Raw genomic sequence first — 23,251 nt, forward strand, 5'->3', positions numbered from 1 at the left:
GTTTTGTTTCACTCTGATACTTTGAAAGCTCAGCTCATATATATGTACAACAATATGTTTGTCTTTAAGGTGCTACAACAGTTTGTTTGTTTGTTTGTTTGTTTTTTGGTTGGTTGGTTGGTTGGTTGGTTGGTTGGTTGGTTGGTTGGTTGGTTGGTTGGTTGGTTGGTTGGTTGGTTGGTTGGTTGGTTGGTTGGTTGGTTGGTTGGTTGGTTGGTTGGTTGGTTGGTTGGTTGGTTGGTTGGTTGGTTGGGTATGATTGCAGAGCCTAACATGGCTGCTTCTTTGCAAATGGTGACTTCCAAAGGACTCTCCGCACCATCATCCTAAACCCTTTGGAACTGAAAAGGACACAGGGGCCACATGTGGCCTGCAGGCCATACTTTGCCTACTACGGCTGTTTGGCAACATTATATTCTAAGTGTCAGCCGTTGTTTGTGGCCAATCAGGTCATGACTGGAAGGAAGATCCTGGACCGGATAGACTCATGAACTGATCTTCCAGAGCTTTTCTTCTTAAACAAGTCAGTAATAGGGCTATAAGGAAATTATTTTGATAACTTGATTTTATTTAGAATGTGTGCAAGAGGGAAAACCTCTTTGTCATACATTCCACATGACATCATTGCCTAGACTGCCAAGAAAATGAGTTTTGTGTGGGAATTTCCAGTGTTCTGCTGGGACTTCTCACACAACACCTTGTTGGAGCCTGCAGCAGGTATAGATAGCCAGACACCAAAAGAAAGAGAGAAGCACTCACACAATATCCTAAGGCTTTCCCACCCACATACAGCATTCCCAAAATGCCAACAGTAGCAGCTTGTTAAAACAGCGACACACCACAAACACTGGTTTCCGATACAAACCATTCCTTAATCCATTGATATACTCACTTGAGTCTTGACAGGATGAAACTCAGGGAGAAGGGAGTTTCAATGTGGAAAATTATCACAGTTACAAACATACTTCTCCCTCCTACACATCCCTTGGGAGAATGAAACCTGCTTTTTCTCTAGACTGTACATTCTCCAAATTTGACATTTAAACCATCAACCAACAGAAAAGCCTGTGTTGTGCTCATATCCTAGCAGATACACACACCTTTTGGCATGGATGCATCAACCATGGATGCATCACTAGAGGCGAGGAAAAGCTCCCTCACCTGAGGGTATCTATGAATAAATGAGGGACTTTGGGACAGCTGCAAAATGCCACAGGCAAGAAAGAAGCATGGAAAAGAACTGGAAATACACTAGTGCAGGGTGGGGGGAGCTGGTGGCCTTTCAGCTGTTGATGGACCAGAGTTTAGCTGGTGATGAAGGGCAACAGAAGTCCCAGTTTATTAACATCTGGAAGGCCACATATTCATCACCCATAGCTTAAATAATATGGTGTGATGCCTGGACAGGGATGGTCTGGAGGCTTGAAATACCATTAGCTGTAGGCATTCACTAACGCCTTCAGAGCTAGCTTTTCTTTCTTTTTTCACTCTGCCCAGATTTTGTTGTTGTTGTTTAGTTGTGAAGTCGTGTCCGACTCTTTGTGACCCCCAAGCTGTCTTCCAGATTTTTTTATGGCACCACAAAGGCTGCTAACAGCAAGTTGTTGTACAGTATTTTGTACATTCTGGGCACAGACTGAAAATGTAGCTTTGACTCTTTCTTTGTGCATCCAAAATCAGCATGGAGTGGCACAACTCTGATGCTTGCACACCAGTTTGGTTTAAAATATGAGTTGCCCAAGCTGTCGGAGACATTCATTTAAAAATGCACAGCTGCTAGCAGCCCTGTGCTGTCATTAAATCCTTCTGAAATAAAATAAAATATTTCAGAATATATCTTGTACATGGAATAGTGCACAGACTTTTAGAGCACTGCATTTCTTGTTAGTGTCTGTGCCTTCCAAGCAGTCTGTAGAGAGGCACCAGAAGTTTCAGGTACTTAGAGCAGCAGCTGTGGGTCCTTAGTTGGGGGAGAAGGGTGGGATAAAATTAATTAAATAACTAGTAAGCTATAGTGAAGCACATTCTTAAAATGTAGAAATCTGATTGCCCGTGTATAGATGAAGAACAAGACAATGTGATATATTTGGAAATACAGAAATGATCACTTTCTGTAGCTGAAAAAAAAATATAGGGAAGCTACAAAGATGCCTTTTCCAAAAGGGGTAGCCGTGTGATGTTAACTTGTTGCTGAGAAGCAACTTACTCAATTTATTATAGCACAACCTTATTATAGCATAGCCCACTTCATCAGCTGGTTGGAGTATTATCCAGAGATTCAGGTATGAATTCAGTACAGATAGTTGGGAGTGAGTGTGGGATTGTAACAGTGACGTCAGAGGGAAAATACATGCAGAAAGTATTGGCGGTGACAGTTACATCATGAACACCATCCTTACATAGAACTGTTGCTGCTAACACAATGATCACAGCCCTCAATTAACAAAGTATAAGAAATCACTATTCCACTAAAAGGGAAATATTTAAGTATTTGGATTCCACATACAGTATATAGAACTGTTGATTACTTTGCAAGATTCCCGTTGTTCACATCCATGAGCCCAGAACTTTGCTGTAAACAAAATGGTCAACCAGTTGGGCTGCAGAAACTGCTCTTTAGCCAGCTTCTGAGGATTACTTTCCTGGGGGACCTTCTTTGGGGGCTATAACTCAGATGTCCCAAATACATTCTTTACCAAATTTGGAGATAGTGTGGAAAAGAGTCAGCTGAGGAATCTCTGTGAGTTTGGCATCTCTAACTCATGTGGGGGCCATTCTGCTCCCAGAATTCCCAAATTGCTGAATGACCATCAGAAAATATGTTCTGTTTTCTCCACTTTTATACTTGTGAACAGTATTTGTTCGACAGTAGGCCCAACCAGGATGTCAGATTAACTGAACCACTAGTTTGAATAAAACTGCACTTTTCAGTTCTTATTTCCTGCAAATGGAGCACATGATATTCTGACCTGGCTCTGAACTCTGACCTTGCTTTTACAGCTGCCCCATGCCTCTGTTTCAGATTGTTTTCCTATTCTCAGACCATTCATCTCCTCCACCTTCAGTTTTTTCTGCTCTTAAGGACAGGTACTTGATAGTGAAGGAATGGAGTAGCCCTCACAGTCAATAATAGAGTGGGAAAAGCTGTAATGGGAAATAATCTCAAAAATGATAGAATGATTTCAATACGAATCCAAGGCAGACCTTTCAACATCACAATAATCCAAGTGCATGCACCAGCTACCAATGCTGAGGAGACTGAAATTGACCAATTTTATGAAGACTTACAACACCTTCTAGAAATGACATCAAAGAAAAATGTTCTTCTCATTATAGGGGACTGGAATGCTAAAGTAGGGAGTCAAGAGATAAAAGGAACAACAGGTAAGTTTGGCCTTGGAGTTCAAAACGAAGCAGGGCAAAGGCTAACAGAGTTTTGTCAAGAGAACAAGCTGGTCATCACAAACACTCTTTTCCAACAACACAAGAGGCGACTCTATACATGGAAATCACCAGATGGGCAATACAGAAATCAGATTGATTATATTCTCTTCAGCCAAAGATGGAAAAGCTCTATACAGTCAGCAAAAACAAGACCTGGAGCTGATTGTGGCTCTGATCATCAGCTTCTCATAGCAAAATTCAAGCTTAAACTGAAGAAAGTAGGAAAAAACTGGGCTAGTCAGGTACAATCTAAACCACATCCCTTATGAATACACAGTGGAAGTGAAGAACAGATTTAAGGAACTCGATTTGGTGAACAGAGTGCCTGAAGAACTTTGGATAGAGGCTCATAACATTGTACAGGAGGCAGCAACAAAAACCATCCCAAAGAAAAGGAAATGCAAGAAAGCAAAGTGGCTCTCCAAGGAGGCCTTACAAATAGGAGAGAAGAGAAGGGAAATAAAATGCAAGGGAGATAGGGAACGTTACAGAAAATTGAATGCAGACTTCCACAGAATAGCAAGGAGAAAGACGGCCTTTTTAAACAAACAATGCAAAGAAATAGAGAAAAATAATTAAAAAAGGAAAAACCAGAGATCTGTTTAGGAAAATCGGAGATATTAGAGGAACATTTTGTGCAAAGATGAACATGAAAAAGGACAAAAATAGGAAGAATCTAACAGAAGTAGAAGACATCAAGAAGAGGTGGCAAGAATGCACAGAGGAATTATACCAGAAAGATTTGGATATCCCGGACAACCCAGATAGTGTGGTTGCAGATCTTGAGTCAGACATCCCGGAGAGTGAAGTCAAGTGGGCCTTAGAAAGCTTGGCTAACAACAAGGCCAGTGGACATGATGGCTTTCCAGTGGAACTATTTAAAATCTTAAAAGGTGACACTGTTAACGTGCTACATTCAATATGCCAGCAAGTTTGGAAAACTCAACAGTGGCCAGAGGACTGGAAAAGATCAGTCTACATCCCAGTCCCAAAGAAGGGCAGTGCCAAAGAATGTTCCAACTATTGTACAATTGCACACATTTCACGCCCTAGCAAGGTTATGCTCAAAATCCTGCAAGGTAGACTTCAGCAGTATGTGGACCGAGAACTCCCAGAAGTACAAGCTGGATTCCGAAGGGGCAGAGGAACTAGAAACCAAATTGCTAACATGCACTGGATTATAGAGAAAGCCAGAGAGTTCCAGAAAAACATCTACTTCTGCTTCATTGACTACACAAAAGCCTTTGACTGTGTGGACCACAGCAAACTAGGGCAAGTCATCGAAGCTACCAGCATGAATTTGACCCAATTCCGGGAGGCAGTGGAAGACAGGAGGGCCTGGCGTGCTCAAGTCCATGGGGTCCCGAAGAGTTGGACATGACTAAATGACTAAACAACAACAAAACTTGATACTGACAGGGAGAACAAACTGGCTTAGCTACAAACTGCTAGCTGTTATCTCAAACTAATTTACAAATACTATCCATGCCCACAGAGAATTCCCAGTTAAGCTATTCTTAGTGCTGCCTTCTCTCCAATCTACCTAAAGACATCGGAAATCTTGGACTGCACTCAATTTACTTTGGGCACACAATTCTGTTCAGATCCCTCCATAGGCAAGTAGCTTTAACAGGATGGGAAACAGTGAATTCAGATTAGAGATGGGCATGAACCAGGAAAATGGTGGTTCGTGATGGTTCATGTTTTGTCACTAACTATGAACCACAAACTTTCCAATAAAATGAACTATTCCATGAATTGTGCAATTCAGGAATTCCAGGAACAGTAGAACAGCCCCCACATGAGTTAGAGATTCCAAACCCGCAGAGATTCTTCATCTGACTCTTTTCCACACCATGTCCAAATTTGGCAAAGATTGTATTTGGGAAATCTGAGTTATAGCCCCTCTTTGGCCGTGTTCTGAAGGTTGTTCTTCCTGACGTTTTGCCAGTCTCTGTGGCTGGCATCTTCAGAAGACTGGAGTAGGAGATTGCAGTATGTTCTATACTGAGAATTTACTTTTATTTTTCCACTCAAAAAGTCATCTGACAGATTCTGAAAAGGATCAATATGATGAATGTGAACACTGGTTACCATGACTGAAATGTTGTGAGAGTAGTATGTGACTGTCAGTTAACACATGACAGTTGAGTTAATATCAGGAAGATCCCAGAGAGAGATCAGAAAGTTAGAGCAGAGAGCTGAAGATAGTCAGAAGTCTGTTTTATGGTCTTTTAGGAAAAGTAGTCTGTGATAAAGTTTCCTAATAAAGGCTGTCTATAGAACTTAGAGTGTGTGTTTAAGAAAGATGGGCAGTCTATAAAGAAGTTGTTTTGGTCTTTAAATATGAAAGAATTGTATTTATGTTTAATGTTGTTTTCTCCTTTATCATTCATTTATCAGAATCCACTTCCCCATTTGTTCCTATTACCTCGGATCCCTCAATAAAAATCCTGTTTGTTTTGACAAAACTGCCAATGTAATTTATTTTATGTGTACTGAAGAGTCTACTAAGGACAGAAATACACTCATGTCATATGAAGCTACACTTTACTGATAGGAGTGCAGAATTAACCTGAAACTAAGGAACCCTTCAAATGAACACGTCAGTTATGCAAGACGTCAGCTTGGGGCAAAGGAGCTTCTGGCTGGGACAGTAAAGGAGGAACAACCACAAAGTACTTAGATATGGAATTCAACACCAAGTGGATTAATATAACAGGGATGAAAAATAAAAGGAACATAGTCATTGGGATCTACTACCAACCTAGAGGGAATTGCATATGAGACCTTTGAAAAACAAAATGCAAGAATTTCAAAGAAACACAGTGCAATTGTAATGAGAGATTTCAATTCAGAGTGCTGTCCTCTGAAGATGCTATCCTCGGAAGATGCCGGCCACAGAGACTGGCGAAACGTTAGGAAGAACAACCTTCAGAACACGGCCAAAGAGCCTGAAAAACCCACAACAACCATTAGATTTCAATTATCTTGATATCTGTTGGGAGACAAATTCTGCTAAATATGGACCTTCCAAGAAATTCCTGACTTGTGTGGCTGATAATTTTCTCCTACGAAAAAAAATGGAGGACGAACCTTGACTTGATTCTACCCAACAGAGATTACTTGGAAGAAGCATCAGTAAGGGGTACTCTGGAAGAAAGTGACTGTTTTATTTGAGTTCTTGATTTCAAAGGAAACAAAAGCAGAGTGTAGCCACATGTGTATGCTTTTAAGAAACTCGGGGCAATTATAAGTAAGATCCCAGGGCAGGAAATCCTAACAAGAAAAGAAGTCCAAGATGGGTGAGAGTTTCTTGAAAAGGAAATCTAAAGGCATAATTACAAACAATTCCAACAAGAAAAGCAAGTGGACGACAGCAAAAAGTAAAAATAAAAAAGGAGCAATGTGGCTTCACAAAAAGCTTTGAGAGGACCTGAAAAAAAAAAGGGGGGGCACATATAGGAAATTGAAGAATGGACAGATCACAAAAGAAGAGTACAGACAAGTAGCAGGGATGGGATTAGCAAGGCAAAATCTCAGAGTATGCTTAGGTTAGCAAGAGACACTAAAGGCAACAAAAAGTATTCTTCAGGGATGTGCACAGCAAAAGTTAGAAAAAAAGTGTGGTTCAGATACTCAGTAGCAATGGAAAAATTATAACAGATGACGAAGAAAAGACAGAAGTGCTCAGTTCCTATTTTAGCTCAGTTTTTTCCCCATAGGACCAACTATGAATCTCCAGATAAACGTGAAGTACAAAGGCAGGGTATAGGATTGTATCTTGGGATTGATTAACAAACTGTCATTTGTTACTCTGAACAAGTTGAGATTCCCAGGGCCCAATGAATTGCACTCAAGAGTATGGAAGGAACTGACAAACTGGAGCCAGTTCAGAGGAAGGTAACAAGGATGATCAGCGCGGTCTGGAAACCAAGTCCTATGGGGAAAGACTGAAAGAACTGGGCATGTTTAGCCTTGAGAAAAGAAGACGGAAGGGAGATAGAAGAGCATTTTTCAAATACTTGAAAGGAAACCATACTGAGGAGGGACAGGATCTGTTCTCCATCATCTCAGAATGCAGGATACGCAATAATGGGCTCAAGTTAAAGGAAGTCAGATTTTGGTTGAATATCACCAATATTTTTCTAAGTGTTACCTTGAGAGGTGGTGAGTGCTCCAACACTGGAGGCTTTCAAAAGAAAATTAGAGAAGCATCTGTCAGGTATGCTTTGATTTATATAGGCCTCTCCCAAATCCATCATTCTATGATCCTATAATTCTAAAAAGACTATTTAATTATTCTGGGCAATTTTCAGGGTAAGAGTCCAAACCACATTTCAAACTGCTATAATTTTCACCAGGATCACAGATTGCCTACCACCCTATGCCATCAATGCTACATCTTTAAAAGAATGGCAGGTGACATAATATAGCTATTTGTGAAACTGCAGTGCTTATTTGACACAGCACTATACTAGAAAAGCTTAATTTAAATATTTTTTTCAGACAAAAGACACATTTCTAGGTATATTGCAGCTATACTGGGTTAGCTTTTAGTGGGGTGCTGTACAGTATTTCCTTAATACGTGTACTCCCTCTTCAGTATTATGTATTGAAACTTACATAACTAAATATACTGTCTTCTGGGAGATTTGCCACTTTTTAATATGGGGTGAATTTGCTGGGTAATTTAACATAGTCATCTTCAGTCTAGCATTTCTTTCCATACACCACACCACAGGAAATCCAGTGGATTAGTTTAAGAAAGTCTCTATATCTTAACAACCTTGTTCAATAAAAGATTGTATCTTGAAAGTTAGGAGGATGCTACTGGTGCATAAATAATTTAATCAAATTAAAAGGAGTTCAGTGACAAAGAATCCAACAACCTTAATCTGAAGAATACAATGGCTTATTATGAAGCCACCAAACATTCCTGAGAAATTCCATGGCATGTGGCTCTGTTGATTATGTTTTTAAAAAGGATTAGAACCAACAACCTCAAACCACCTTTTACTGCCCTGTGATGAACATCACTAGAAGAGTGAACTACAATCCCAAAAATATGATTCTATGATTCTCTTGAAGAAGAAGAAAAGATCAGTTTGCATCAGACGAGGGATGATTGGCCACAAAAAGAGACAGGGGCCGTTAACACAGCAAGTTAAACTATGCTTATTTATATCTACCTTACCAACAAAACAAACATTTGAAAACCAGCTGTTTAAACAAGGCTTAGTCAAAGGAGGCTACAAGGCTGAGGTGGAGATGGGCTGGACTCCCAATTCTCCCCCAGAGGTGGTTCAGAGGAGATGTACTTTTTAAACACTCACCAAACCTCCTCTTTGTCCCACCCACCCCTGCCACCCATTGGGTTCTGAAGCTAAACATTTGCTGGGGAAGGTTCCAGAAGCTGATTCAATGTGCTTGGCTTCCCATGTACACCAAAGACTTCTTATGCCAGTGTCCTATGGTGACATCATTATGTCAGGTTAGCGTAGGAAGTCTGTGTGCATTCACAGTAAAACCTGGCTACCACATAGGGGAAAAGTCTTTGGTACTGGGACAGAATCATTCCAGACTTTAGTACGTCCTTGGTTCATTACACTGTGGTTCCCTCTGTACCGGAACCATGAATCCTTTGCCAAATATCATTTGCAACATGCAAGTAGACATCTCTCTAGTTGGGCAGGAGCACAAACAATCTGATCTCAACTACAAAGTGTACCCTTCTCGATACAGAATGCCATGGATAAAAGAATCCCGTTTTAGCACACAGTTCGTGATTGGTTTCAGGCTCAGAGCAAAAGAAGCTTAAAAAGAAAGTAAGAGACAGGTTTCAAAATAGTAACAATATTCCATATAAACGCAATATGGTAAAATTGTTCCTCCTCAGTCCTTACTATGCAGAAGGTAAGTAGGGAATTTCCAAGGCAATGTACAGTATGCTGGTTTCTTTTTTTGCTAAAAGGTTTTATAGCAGATGACCAAAAACGAATGGAGAAAAATGAAGCAACATCACCTGTAATTTCAGAAAGACTGAGTCTATAGATAGTTTCTCCTCCAAACATTCCAGTGATAAAGAGATGTCCCCGTTCAACAGGAGAAGATTGTTGTATTGGAATCTGGGCATCCAGTAGTGTTGTTATTTATATCTTCTGCTGAAAAAAAAAAAGTTCCCTGGGTGACTTATAAAAATTAGTAGTGAAACAGTTGCAGCTTACAGTCTGAAAGTCACAACATGAAAAAATAAGCGTTTGTAGGTTAAAAAGGAAGCCATGTTATAAGACGGCTAGAAAGACCAATTTGAGGAAGAGAAGCTTGAGAAGAGGAAGAACAAACAGCTAGTGTCCTTGTTGCTGAATTCCTTGTATGTTCTTGGTCCCCTTCTCTATCTCTGTTGCAAAGGTGTGCTGATTCCAGAAGTCTTAGGGCCATGCACAGACTCCCCTGGACTTGGAGAATTGACCAGCATCTCTTCCACTCAACAATTCTTTTCTTTAACAAAGCCTTTTTTTTTTTTGCTGGGAGCAGGGGAAGCACCTTCAGACTTCTCTAGTGGATAATTAAAATAACTAAATAGCTAAATTTTAAAAAAATCAAGGAAGAGATGCTGGGGGGAAAAACTGTGAAACATTGCCTCCCACAACCTCTAAGGCAGTGGTTCCCAACCCTTGGGTCCCCAAATATGCTCAGACTAAAACTCCCACAAACTTTCACTTCTACCTGTGCTGACCAGGATTTTTGGAACGTGTGGTCCAAGAACATCTGGGGAACCAAGGTTAGGAACCACTGCCCTAGAGGGTACAGTGGGCCAGGAGTGCTTGGGGCCAAATGTGCGAGGTCACTGGAACTCATAGGTTCCACCTGTACTTTACTGAGACTAGCTGCTGGTCAGTGGAGGAAGAAGCCTGATGGAGCTGATGTTTCAGGAAAAAATTATTGAATTAAAATGGAGGAACTGCTGCTAGGGATTCTCTGAGATAGCCAAGAGAGTGTCTCAGAACATTTTAGCCTATTTATTTATTTATTTACTTTATATGCCGCCCACGTCCCCTCCTATAGAAAGAAAGAAGAGGAAGGAAAGAGAAATTGCTGGACAGCTTGGAAATGTTGAAGGGTAAGATTTTAAACATGGTAGAGCTAAGGTGGCATCGCTGGAGAAAAGGTGTGTGTGTGGGGGGCAGCTTTGTAGTAATATTGTATCTGAGCTCCGGTTTCATATCACCTCCTTTCTTTAAAAGAAAGGGTATTTGGGAACTACAAGGAAAGCACTCACAAGCTAGAAACCCCTGTTTTGGCCAAACAAAAGAATTGATAGGTTTGCCTCAGAAACATTATTTTCTTTCTCTGCAAGGGAGATCAGCTCTAACCTTATGTGACTCTGAGATTATATCAATTTCTAGCTTAGTACTTCAATTTTCTCCTTCCAGTCAGATTTCATTAAGTCACTTGGAACAGTGTCATTTATGCCTTTGAGGATAAGAAAAATGTTGAGATAATTAGAGGTTTGACTCTACCTGGGTATCATTTATCTAGGGCAGCTATTTTACTTCAATATTAGGCTGTTTAGCGTGGAATGGACAGGGAGCAGCGTCACAACTGCAAATAACTACAGGTTTCTGATAAACATATAGACAATCATTTGATGAAAATGGAGGTGAGGTGACTGAGAGAGAAACTGGCCAATGACTGTATATACCCAAGATCCCATTACATCTGTGAATGTGAAGGAATTCTGTCTGAGACCGAAAAAATCCATTGCCAGTCAGAGTAAAAAAATTCTGTAGTTTGTTTGCTTAGTTAGATAGTCAGTCAGTCAGTCAGTCAGTTACCATCCATCTGGCCAAAGGCCACTCTGGATGTTTTACAACACAACAGAAAACAATAATCAAAGATCATAAAACATACTGTAACTTCAAAATAGACATAAAATAAAAAAGTTTATTTTTATTTTATTTTATTTAAATAGTTTTAAAATATATAATAAAATATATAGATAATACTGTATAAATAATACTGCAGAAAAAAACACAATCTGATTGGTAAAGAGCATAATAGACATTTGTTGTTCAATCCATCTTACCTTAAGGGTAGAAGAGGTCAGGAAAAATCACCCACTCTGCCTTGATTTACTGTATATTCTGCTGTGGGCAGGGACAGTGCAGGGCAAGAAAGCCCCAGAGAACTTGGTAAGCCTGCAGAATGAAGGGCTGGCAAAGTTCCTCAAATCAGTCTCTTAGATATAGGCCCAATAAAAGGAGGAAAGTGTGGAAATTCCCAACTCATCCCAAATAGAGTTGAGCATGATACAAGCACTGCGGTGAGGCAGGAGCAAGTGATTAATTGGAATAGGGCAGCAGGAAAAGAGGAAGACTAAATATGAGATGGATTGGCTCCCTAAAGGAAGCCACGGGTTTGAGTTTACAAGAACTGAGCAGTGCTGTTGGGAACAGGATGTTTTGCAGATCACTCATTCATAGGGTCTCCATAAATCGAAGGCGACTTATTGATTGATTGATTGATTGATTGATTGATTGATTGATTGATTGATTGATTTATGCCCCGCCCATCTGGTCTAAAAGACCACTCTAGGCAGCTTCCAATATAGTAAAAACAGTGAAATAATACAAAAAACACAAACAATTACATAAATCATATTGTAATAAACGGAATACAACAATAGAATAGAAAATACATAAGGAGAGAATAAACAGAAAAGTCAGATATTAACTGGAGGGAAAGCCTGAATGTATAGCCATGTTTTTAATTGACTTTTAAAAGTATCCAAAGTGGGCGCCGCGCGGATCTCAGGAGGGAGATTGTTCCAGAGGCGAGGAGCTACCGCTGAGAAGGCCCGGTTTCGTGTCCTTTCTTTCTGGGCCTCCCTTGTCATTAGGCTCCTCAGCCTCACTTCCTGGCTCATGCGGGTGATCCGAGTAGATCTAGGTGGAAGCAGGCGTTCTGTCAAGTATCGAGGTCCTAAACCGTTTAGGGCCTTATATGTAAGCATTAACACTTTGAAGTCAATGCGGAAACGGATGGGCAGCCAATGCAATGCGGCCAGAGTGGGTGAAATGTGTTGGTATTTTCTCACTCCAGTGAGGAGTCTGGCCACCACATTCTGCACCACCTGAAGTTTCCGCATCAGCTTCAAAGGGAGCTTGACATCACTAATAACAAGAAGGGCATATAATCAAGTATTTGTTTGCAGCAAATCCTTTTAGATAAAAACAAAGCTGTAGCCTTTGTCTCCACCAAAGCTTGTGTTTCAGTTCTTTGCTGGCTTTTGCGTTCATCATTCTGAAGCAACACTCATCTTAAGAGATGTTCTCCTGCATGCACGCTACCCTGAATTTCCCAACCTCACATTCACCAGGCTGACACACTATACTTTGGGAAGATGCCGGATTCAACTAATTAATATTTTTGTTTCTTTCTTTATTGGAGGTCTCTCTAACATCCACAGGAGTCCACTACATAGTCTAATTAACAGTGAGAATCTGCAGTGGAATAATTATTGCGTGATTTATTATTACAATGGTTGGCTCAAGTAGCGATACCAAATCTTTATATTTACATCTTCATGCAGGGAGTGCGGTTATCTGATCATTATAGCATTACTGAAAAGTATTCCCTTTCAATAGTTTTCCAGAAAAAATAAAATATTATCAGTGAAGACAACAGCAGAATTTACACTAATTGCTTTTGCTTATTTAACTACCGAGTAACCATATCATATCCAAAGATTCTTTCTGTTGTCACAGCATTGCATTGTGAAGCTTCTTCATACAGATGATTCTTCAGGTAACTACTGTGTTACCCCGGAAAATAAGACAGGGTCTTATATTAATTTTTGCTCCAAAAAATGCATTAGGGCTTATTTTCAGGGGGTGTTTTATTATTTTTTTCATGTACAACAATCTACATTTTTTTTTCCAATACAGTCATGTCACCTTCTTCTGGTTGCTGCACAAGGTTGGAGAGTGGGGCTTCAGTTAACTGGGGCTTATTTTTGGGGTAAGGCTTATATTATGAGCATCCTGAAAAATCCTATTAGGGCATATTTTCAGGTTAGGTCTTATTTTGGGGAAAACAGGGTACAAACAGGCTGAAATCAATGCAAGAGAAGGGAAGCAAATTTTCAGTGACTATAACCCAATCACCTTTAGAAGTGTAACTGAATTCCCCCCATTTTGGGCTTCGTGATATTGCAGCATTGCAGGTGACAGAAGGCCAAAGATTCAGCGAGGGAGGGCTATCCATCAGGTGAATGCCAAACCAAGAAGGATGAGACTTGCACATGGGGATGGAGGGACATGGGTATTGACACCATTACATTCCCAATGGTGTGTGGAATTCAAATTTGGAAATGGAGTTAGAAAAGAATAATCTATCATTTTTAGTTAGGGCAAGGTAAATATCTCCATTCTCAGAATCTAGTTCTGGACTGAACAACAAAGAAGTTTGCCTACCACTGCATTTTATGCGGGGAAATGTTTAAATCTATAACACAACAACTTCATTCTCAAGAGGTGCCAGCACAGGATATCTCTGTTAGCTGCTGTTCCCCTATTCCCCCCCCCCTCACATACATGGAAAGCTTTCTAGCTGGCACAAAGTGCAAAGTATTAGCTTCTTGACCATCTTAAGTTCCTACCACCTAAGGCAGTCTGAGGGGGGGGAAGTGTTTGCATCTCAAAGGGCCACAGAGGTATATTCCTATGCAAAGGCATTTTTTGTTTCTCTTTTAAGGATACATATATCAGGAAAGTCTCCTAAAAGATAGCTGGCGGATTGGTGAAGAAAGCCAATCTGCATGCAAGCAGGATTTTCTGCTATTTGTTGGGTTTTGGGGTCAGCAGAGTCTGAAAGAATAAATACCACCATGTCTTTCATCCGACCACTCACCTTAATGGGCATCTGATGATTATTTTCACAATATTTAGAGGGATTCTCCCAAAGTTTCGACTATTACTCATAATGGCCTGGTTGAGAAGTATCTACCTCAGTTTAAACCTAGCAAATTATGTGTGAGCCTAACTTCTTGGTGTGCTGACATTAACCCAGGAACTCTTGAATTAATCATAATTGCCTCATGTACATGAGTTGGTAAGCTATAGTTGGATCAGAATACATTATGTTCAAAGATCCTATTTTGTTCTGATTGTGGTACCCTGTGTGACTATAATAGGAGATAAAGCCATCAGTAAATCAAGACATCCTGAGTAGGGAGGGGTCCACTGAGAAGGGGCAAGGAAAGAGGCAATGCAAAGACAGTGTGTGTGTGCACAGACAGCTTACTTTCATTTCAACCAGAGCTTGGTAAAGTTAAAATTTTGGACCTACAAAACCCTGTTGGAGAGGGGATGCTGAGAGTTGTATTCCAGAAATGTAGCATTGCTAAGCTGTGATTTTTACTTATGATGCCAAGATGTGTGCTTCTGAAGTGGAGCAGTGCTTTAATGAATGGGACTCTAATTTCCCAGTGTTAGATTAAAAAACGAGTGCAGTTTCGGCAGAGTTACTGAATGCTGTAAACCATCATTGACACAGAAATGCAAGGGGATCAAGAATTGGCTAGGAAAAGCTGACCAGCCAGGAAACCTTGATTCAAAGTTTTTTTCCATTTCTGCCCTTGAACATGAACTGGATGAGTCAGTAATCCTCCATTAAAAAAAAAGACACCCAGTCTATATCCACAGCAAACAGTGAAACACAAACCTAGTCGCCATGTTGCTCTCAGCCGACATCTCCCTTCTCCTTTGTACCGTCCGGGAAACCATCGCTTCTCTCTGAAGTTCAGCAATAAATTTGTAGAACCATTTTAAGCATCCCCTCTGGGGCTATTGAACGACCAAAAATGATGATTTGCACATTAAGTGGCGAACATTTGGAACAGAAACAAGAGCTGTCCAGAGCCAATGGACTCAAAACTCTGCAAGCATAAAACAGAAAGGTTATGTTTGTTAAAAATCCTCTGACTGCAGATTAGCTTTTCTCCAGCTATTATTTGATACTTCTTTCCTCCTTCTGAAATAAGAAGCTCGCTACGTGAAACTGAAAGTGAGAAGGGAGGGCTTTGAGAAAGGCCTATTTTCAAAATCTGTTTATAATCTGTTTTTAAATGCCTTGTGTCACTTAAGTTCAGCTTTTAAAATAAATTTCTTTTTCAGGAGAGGGAGGGGGCAAGATTGTGTTATATCTTTTTCTCTCTCCCAAAATGGAGTTCGAAATGTGGATTGAGAATTTGAGCAATGAAAATGTTGATGCCTTCATTTTGAAAGGGAAAAAATAAAACTCTAATAGCATTTTTACCTTTAAGCTTTTAATTTGAAATTAGACATGCCAATAAGTATTATGATGCTGTTATCTTTTTTTTTTTTCATTTTTAAGTATTTATTTAAGAACAGGGATGGAGAATACAAAAAGTAAGGGGGAATAGGGAAAAGGGAAAAAGGGTTTGGAGGCTAGGAGAACATAAAATATACCATCATCCAATTAATTCATATTACAAATACAAATCAACTTTTTGCTTTTTCACTGTTTGATTACCCTCCTGCTTTTATCTTATCATTTAATTTTAGTTTTATTCTATGTTACTCCAACACTGTCTGGCAACTGCTGCCATTTATACCATACATCCCATCGTTCAGTTTCCTTTTGAATTAAACAGTCTTTCAGCCCATCTGACAGAAATTAGACATGCCAATAAGTATTATGATGCTGTTATCAAAGGCTTCATATATTAATCATTTGTTATATTTCAAAACATGCTACAATAAGCCATGTAGGTATTATAGCTGACTATTATACATTGTTTTCCATATGGACTGGATATGTGCTTTTGTGTTTCTGTGTTTTTTGGGCAACAGCTCCTGTAAATTCCCAGGCAGAATGACCACTGAGGATTCTTGGCCTATAAGGTTTGGGATACATACTGAACCTCCATGCCATCCCTGAAACTACAGTGGTATGAAAGCACCCTTTAGGTGTATCTGAAGACAGATTTTTTTTCAGTACCCAAACTACATTGACTTCCTGAAAAATATGCCAATGGCAATGAGACAGAATGGTCCGAGGCAGACGTCTCCAGGGTGATAATTTATGAAGAATCGCAGATGCAGAATATATTTTTTCCTCTTTCTCCTACTCCTCCTCTTCTTCTTTTTTTCAGATAGCTTGGCCACCACTTCAGATATTCCTCTGACATTTCTAAGGCTCATTTTTTTGCATTTACATTTTCAACAAGATAGCTGTACCACAGCTTCTTCACATAAATCCCATACATTTAGGACGTGAGATATGTGAAAGGATGGGTATAATCTGGAACTCTTCACACAAATATTGCTCCAGATAGTGAGGGCTACACTTTTGAGGCCTAGGCTTTCTCACACTGGAATTGTGGCATAAGAAAAGAAGATAAGATACAGAACAATATAATTATATATCTACCACACACACATACTCAAAAAACCTGTTCATGGACACCACTGAAAACCTACTATTCAGTTCCATGTCTTAGTGGTCATGTATTCAAGCTCTAGTCCTGGAGGTTCCATAGAACAGGAAGTCACTTCACTCCTTACATTAGCAAACTTCATGGATTTTTTCCAAGACTGGATGAGAGATGTAATGAATCAGAGCATTCAAATGATTGGTCACCGTACCATGCCATTCCCAACCCCCAGATCCCCAACAATCATCCTGAGAAGGTATATTGATCAAATACACACTATACAGGATTTTTTATACTGTATTTGGATTTTTGTTGTCTCTCTTCCAAATGTTTTGATATTTTTTAAAAAAATCATCTAAACAGATGCCTGCAGTCACCCATGGGTCCTCCAACAATGGGAACATGTTCAGCTCATCCTTGCTAGAGTATATTCTTTTAAAACAAAACAGACCATCACATCCATGACTTTTATCCTGGACAGGGACACGATGGGCAAAACGGTTTGCAAATATGCCTGCAATCATAACAGTAGTTATTCCTGTTTTCCTTGGATGTGAAAGAGATCCTTTATTTTCCTTCTCTGATGCAGGCAAACCTATGACATATGGTCCAGGTTTTCCCTTCAGAAAAAGCATAAAGCCATGGCTGAGCCTTGGATTGCACAGTTGTTAAACAGCGGGGATTATCGGGCAGGACAATATTAAGTGGTCTTTAACAGCAAGACCAAAGTTCCTTGTCAAATGCTTGAGTTAGTGCTCCTTGATTGTTAGCATCCCAACCACGAGACCTTTTGCACTGAACCATTTTTCATTTTGACAACAAACCACCGCAGCTATCCAGGTTTGCCTTGCTGGAACTGACAGCAAAGCGTTTTCAGTGGCAGAAATATTACTGTGTTACTTGGGGTTCAGGGCTAGAGAGTAGATATTTTTATCCCACTCCTTTCAGAATGCAATGGCATTCCAAACCGTAGGTGTCCAGAGTCATGGGCTGGCTAATGTATTCAGCCTGATCTTCTGTCTAGTCATAACAATAGTTGGGGGGGGGAGCTGCGGAGGGGGGAGGGACATTCGTCCCAGGAGGTGATTGTTTAAATTAAATATAACTTTCTACATAATACATCTTAATGGAAATGTGTAGTGGGAGGTGAGGGTAGTTGAATTACCCCGTAATTTCTGTAGTGGGCATAGCAGGAAGAAACAAAGCCTCTGAAGAGATCCTTTCCTCCTGCTGACACTTTCAGGCTGTTATTTAAAAAGAAAAGGGAGATAGTGTAATGATGGATGTTAAAAAAAAAACAGCTTTAATGATAGTTAGGTTGCCATTCTGTATCCTGTATGAATTTAGTGGGGTTTGCTACAGAATAGAAAAGAACAGGATAATCTTGTAAGTTTTCTTTTCTGTGAAATGGAATAACCTCTTCAGAAGTATAAACTATGCTGCCTCCCTAAATTCCACTGAGAGAAGTCAACAAAGAACAATATTTGCATATCATTTGAATGTGCTAATTTATACATACAAGTGATACAAATTTTGAAATGATCACTGTAATTAAACAAGAAATGCAGTACATCTCGTAGAGATTTAAATACTCATGTATTCTTGCATGTGAGAAAAAAAATGCCAACGTTTTCCTGCAATATGGTGAAATTTGTTAGGCTTCACACGAGTTTTCACTTTTCTGAAAATGATTTTTGAGCAAATTGTACAATTGCAGAAAACTTTGACAGCCGTTACCTTTTGCCATTGGCTTTTGAGAATTATACACTCTGGATGGGTTAGTCGTGTCTTTTTGATCAATCAGCCTGTTCTTCTGTGTTTAGTGTGCATGTGTGCTTAGCTTCACAAAGCGAAAAGATACCGGTTTTATGCAGTTTGCATAAAATTCAGAAAACTCAAAAGAAAAAAATGCTGCTCTTATTGCTTTCACATGGGAGGGGAGAGCTGCTAGGTGGATTTCTTGACTCGCTGAGTCAACGCAGTGACAGAGAAGGTACCACCTAGAATGAGAAGATCTTTATATATTTGTTTACCATTGCGAAGAAGACTGTGAAATGGTAAATGGTGTGTGCATCAGGGCTCAATCACACATGCCAAAAGTACCTCAGATTTATTTATTCTGCTGTTTTTAAAATCCTTTTATAAATTTCCGTTCACATGATGCGCAAGTAAAATTGATTCATTTGGCCAGTCAATCATTTCCCCCCCCCCCTCACCAGGAGGGTTGTTTTAAAATATACTAATCATGTATCACTTCATTTCTTATGTGAATGTTGCTGCTGATTTATTTACTTTGCAAAGGGGTCGGGTTTTTCGGTGCTCTGGCCTCTTCGTGGCCACTGTACTTGTACCTTTTTAAAAAGAAAAAAATTAAAAGGTATTAATAAAGCTTTTGTAGAAGCTACCACCACTGCCATAAAAACAACATGAATATATTGGTGAGAAGGAGACAGCCTTCTCCCCTCCTTGGAAGTGCAAGGAAGGAAATGGAAAAGAGGACTTGAGCAGAGAAAGGGACATTTCTTCATTAGAAAGGAGTGTTGCATTAACATCTCTCTCTCTTTCTTTTTAACACTGCTCTTCACTGTACTTTGCAAGTCTTTTAAAACCCACTTCCTCCTTCTGACGCTGTTCAAAAGGAAAAAGAAAAAATGAAAGCCAAGAGAGAGACATGCAGGGAAATAAGGAAAAGGGGACGAGTGAGCAATGTATCCTCTATTTTTCAGCCCCACTGGGCAGGTGTCAATATAAGGTCTTGTTTGTCACATGTGTTTGAGCTCTCAGTCTCCTTAGTCTTCTGTCCAAATGATGATGCTGCCTCTTTTGATGGTTCCTTATCTTAAAATGTGACTCATGAGTCTTACTCATAAATAGGTGTAGGGAACAATATGGACATTAGGTAGAGATGTGCAAACCCCATGGGGTTTAGAAGATTAAATTCAGATTTAAAGATGTATTCTAACAATGCAGAATAAATTTTGTGCAGGATGTGGTGAGAGCCAAGGGGATTAAGCAAATTTTAAGAGATGGCATTGGTCCATGGCTCCAAGTCTGTAAGATGAGAAACATCCATGCCTGTGAATTCCAATTCCTGGAGAAGAAACACAGAAGGAGACCTCTTGATCTCATATCCTTCTGTTTTGGGTCTCTCTGTAGGCATCTAGTTTGCCATGGTAAGAGGCAGAATGCTGCTGAAGATGAACCTTTGGACTGATCCATCAGGACATTTCTTATGTTGTTAAACAAAGTCATACTTGGTGGCCAGAAGATTTTTCTAATAAATGAAAAAATACCTTTCTCCCTCTGTATTTGTGCGAAGTTGTGCATTTGTGCTGCCATCCTTCAAGTGTCATGGGAGGAAGCCCTAACTACCTCAACTTTTAGATCATATACACTCCCTCTCCCCAGACATACCTCAGGTTTGGAGCTATAAGCTTGAGAGAATTCCAAAGCTGATTGTACCTGTGACAAACATCACCTAACACCCATACAAATAATTTATCTTGGGCTTTCAACCTTTTTACTTGATTTAGTAGAATAATAATAATAATTAAAAACAAACAGTTTCTGTAGGCAATGTTTCACTTGTCTTCTTATTTCAGTTCAGCAAACCAGAGGACATTCCGACTGAGAGACTCGCATTTGTCTGTTAGGCAGAAAATAAAGTCTCTCTCTCTCTCTCTCTCTCTCTCTCTCTCTCTCTCTCTCTCTCTCTCTCTCTCTCTGTGTGTGTGCGTGTGTGTGTGCGTGCGTGTGTGTGTGTGTGTGTGTGTGTGTGTGTGTGTGTGTGTGTGTGTAGCTCTGTCTGGGCACTGTCTTTGCATGTATACATGAGATGGGCAGTGTGGAAAAGGTACTCACAGATTTTTTACATGGTGAGTGAAGAGATCTGGAAGGGAAATGTTTTCTTTCTGGAGAGACTCTCCTTAGAATTTCAGCATCCCACTTTCACATGATGGGTCATCAGAGCTACTGCTTTTGCGACCATTCCTCTACTTGTGTGTAGGATTCATAGCATAAGGGTTCACATGTTTTCAAGATGTAGCAATGTGTAGTCTGCTTGTGTTTTCACAAACAGAGGAAGATTATTTTACCATGTGAACACTTCCCTAAGCTTACTTCACCTCATGAACACAGGGAAGGAAAGTACTTTATGGGAAACTTATATTTAATTTTTTTTAAAAAATCACACCGTTACTTTAACCAACTGTTGGTGAATGCTATCATCATCAAGGTCAGCCTGCCTGTCTCATTAGTTGTGAGCTGAAAGTGAAGTTATGTGAAGCTAGGTTGCTTGGGGGTAAATAAAAGAAACTAATTGGTTTTACATTTCCTTATGAAAACAATCGACAGTATTTCATAACTTCTGAGAGTGTCATTGAGATGAAGTACATTTTGCTTCATTTGTACAATTTCAAGTCCGGTAATGCATTTGAATGAAGAAAAAGTCTGCACAAAATCACAATAAATATATTTATTTTGGAATATATGCACAAATACACTTACACACAGATGTACAAAACATATACCAATATGATCTGTCTGCCCTACTCACATATCCCAGACTGTGCAAGTAAGGAATCTGACCCTGAAAGAGGCCTGGAAAGAGAAGACCAGAAATTGGGCCTTCTTGGCAATTGCTCCATACCTTTGGAATCAACTCCCACCTGACATTTGCCTGCCCCTTTCACTGGCTGCCTTTAAGAGACTGCTGAAAACCTGGTTGTTTAGACAGGACTTCCATAATATTACATCTACAGAATGCCAAGTACTTATCAACTCTTAGGTTAGTGGTTCTGCCACCTTGGCTGCTTTTATTAAATGTTTCCGTGTTGTCTTTTTTAAGTTATAAAGTTTAATATATGTCTATTCTTGATGTTTATTTTGTTATAATTCAATATTGTTGATTATTATTCTTATTTTGTTGTTAACCACTCAGAGTGGCCTTTGATTTCAGATGGGCAGTATATACATCAAATAAAGAAACCAACCAACCAAACAACCAAAATCTGCATAAAAGTGCAGCAAGAAAAAGATATCCAGCCCAGGATGGAACTGGGACAGAAAGTTGTTGTGATTCTGAGAAATACACTGGAAGATTTTCTCCCTGCCTGGGCATGATCAGAACTAAAGTCACCCTTCCTTCCTTCCTTCCTTCCTTCCTTCCTTCCTTCCTTCCTTCCTTCCTTCCTTCCTTCCTTCCTTGGAGTAATACTTTATTGAAATGTCTTTATTCCATGAGAAAGTAACTAGTGTGGTGAATGGCTGGCCCACTTGCATGTCCTCGGCTTTGTGCTTTGTCTCTCCCCAGATACTTGGTATTTCTCTGCTGCCATGGAAATATGCGATTTCCCTTTCAGAGTCCCAATCCTGTCAAGCCCATGGCATCCTTATCTTTCGTAGGGTTGTCGGCTTTGATCTCTAGGCTATTTTATCCTTCTTTCAGAGGGAGAGGGCCCTTCATTAACTTCACGAACCACAGCATTCCCCATCGAATCATCTCTCAACACCAGCCCCTGAGCCATCAAGGCAAAGGGCTCTAATTTAGCAGATCTGCTAACAGAACCTGTTAACAACCAAATGTAGGTGTGTGGGATGTTAAAGATGTTCAGCATTCTTGCCTTTGATACTCCATGGGGCCTTGGACCAAAAAAAAAATTACTCCTTCTTCCTTATTTAGGGGTTATATTTGAGTGGTTAAAAAAAAGGTTTGCTGAACAAAACTAGGATAAGAGGGCCTACAGTCAATTTAATTTCTATCTGCACTGAACTGAAAAGAATTGCCTAACCTTTTGTTTCTCCAAAGAAAGAAAGAAAGGAAGGAAGGAAGGAAGGAAGGAAGAAGAAGAAGAAGAAGAAGAAGAAGAAGAAGAAGAAGAAGAAGAAGAAGAAGAAGAAGAAGAAGAAGAAGAAGAAGAAGAAGAAGAAGAAGAAGAAGCCAAAACAAAAATAACATTTAGAGATTCATTCTTAATGAAAAGAAAAGAAGCAGTTTGGGAAACAGAAAGAGACCCTGGTAAGAGAAATTAAGACTGCAGCCTTGGAATTAAGCATTAATAAACATAATATAAATTTTCTCTCTCTCTCTCTCTCTCCCTCCCTCCCTCCCTCCCTCCCTCCTACCTCCCTCCCTCCCTCCTACCTCCCTCCCTCCCTCCCTACCTACCTACCTACCTACCTACCTACATAACTAACTACTTAAGATTGCTCTGTAAAAGACCATTATTTTTGGTTATACAACACAAAGTAATTAACCATGTTGTCCATTTTTGAGCATTACATGAAAGCAGTAGGCGTGCCAGTACTAGTAAATGGAGCATGGATTTTGCAGGCATATGGACTCAG

General features: G+C 39.8%; 1 long non-coding RNA gene across 1 annotated transcript in view; it reads left to right on the forward strand.

The window, feature by feature from the left end:
• The first annotated feature begins 86 nt into the window (after positions 1 to 86).
• The window catches only part of LOC144586312 (uncharacterized), a 62,504-nt gene continuing 39,339 nt past the window's right edge, over positions 87 to 23,251 (forward strand). The window contains exon 1 of the long non-coding RNA XR_013541078.1: positions 87 to 22,922. This is a non-coding gene — a long non-coding RNA (uncharacterized LOC144586312). The remainder of the gene's footprint in view (positions 22,923 to 23,251) is intronic.

The sequence above is a fragment of the Pogona vitticeps genome, chromosome 2 (assembly GCF_051106095.1).
Source record: "Pogona vitticeps strain Pit_001003342236 chromosome 2, PviZW2.1, whole genome shotgun sequence".
NCBI classification, from domain to species: domain Eukaryota; kingdom Metazoa; phylum Chordata; class Lepidosauria; order Squamata; family Agamidae; genus Pogona; species Pogona vitticeps.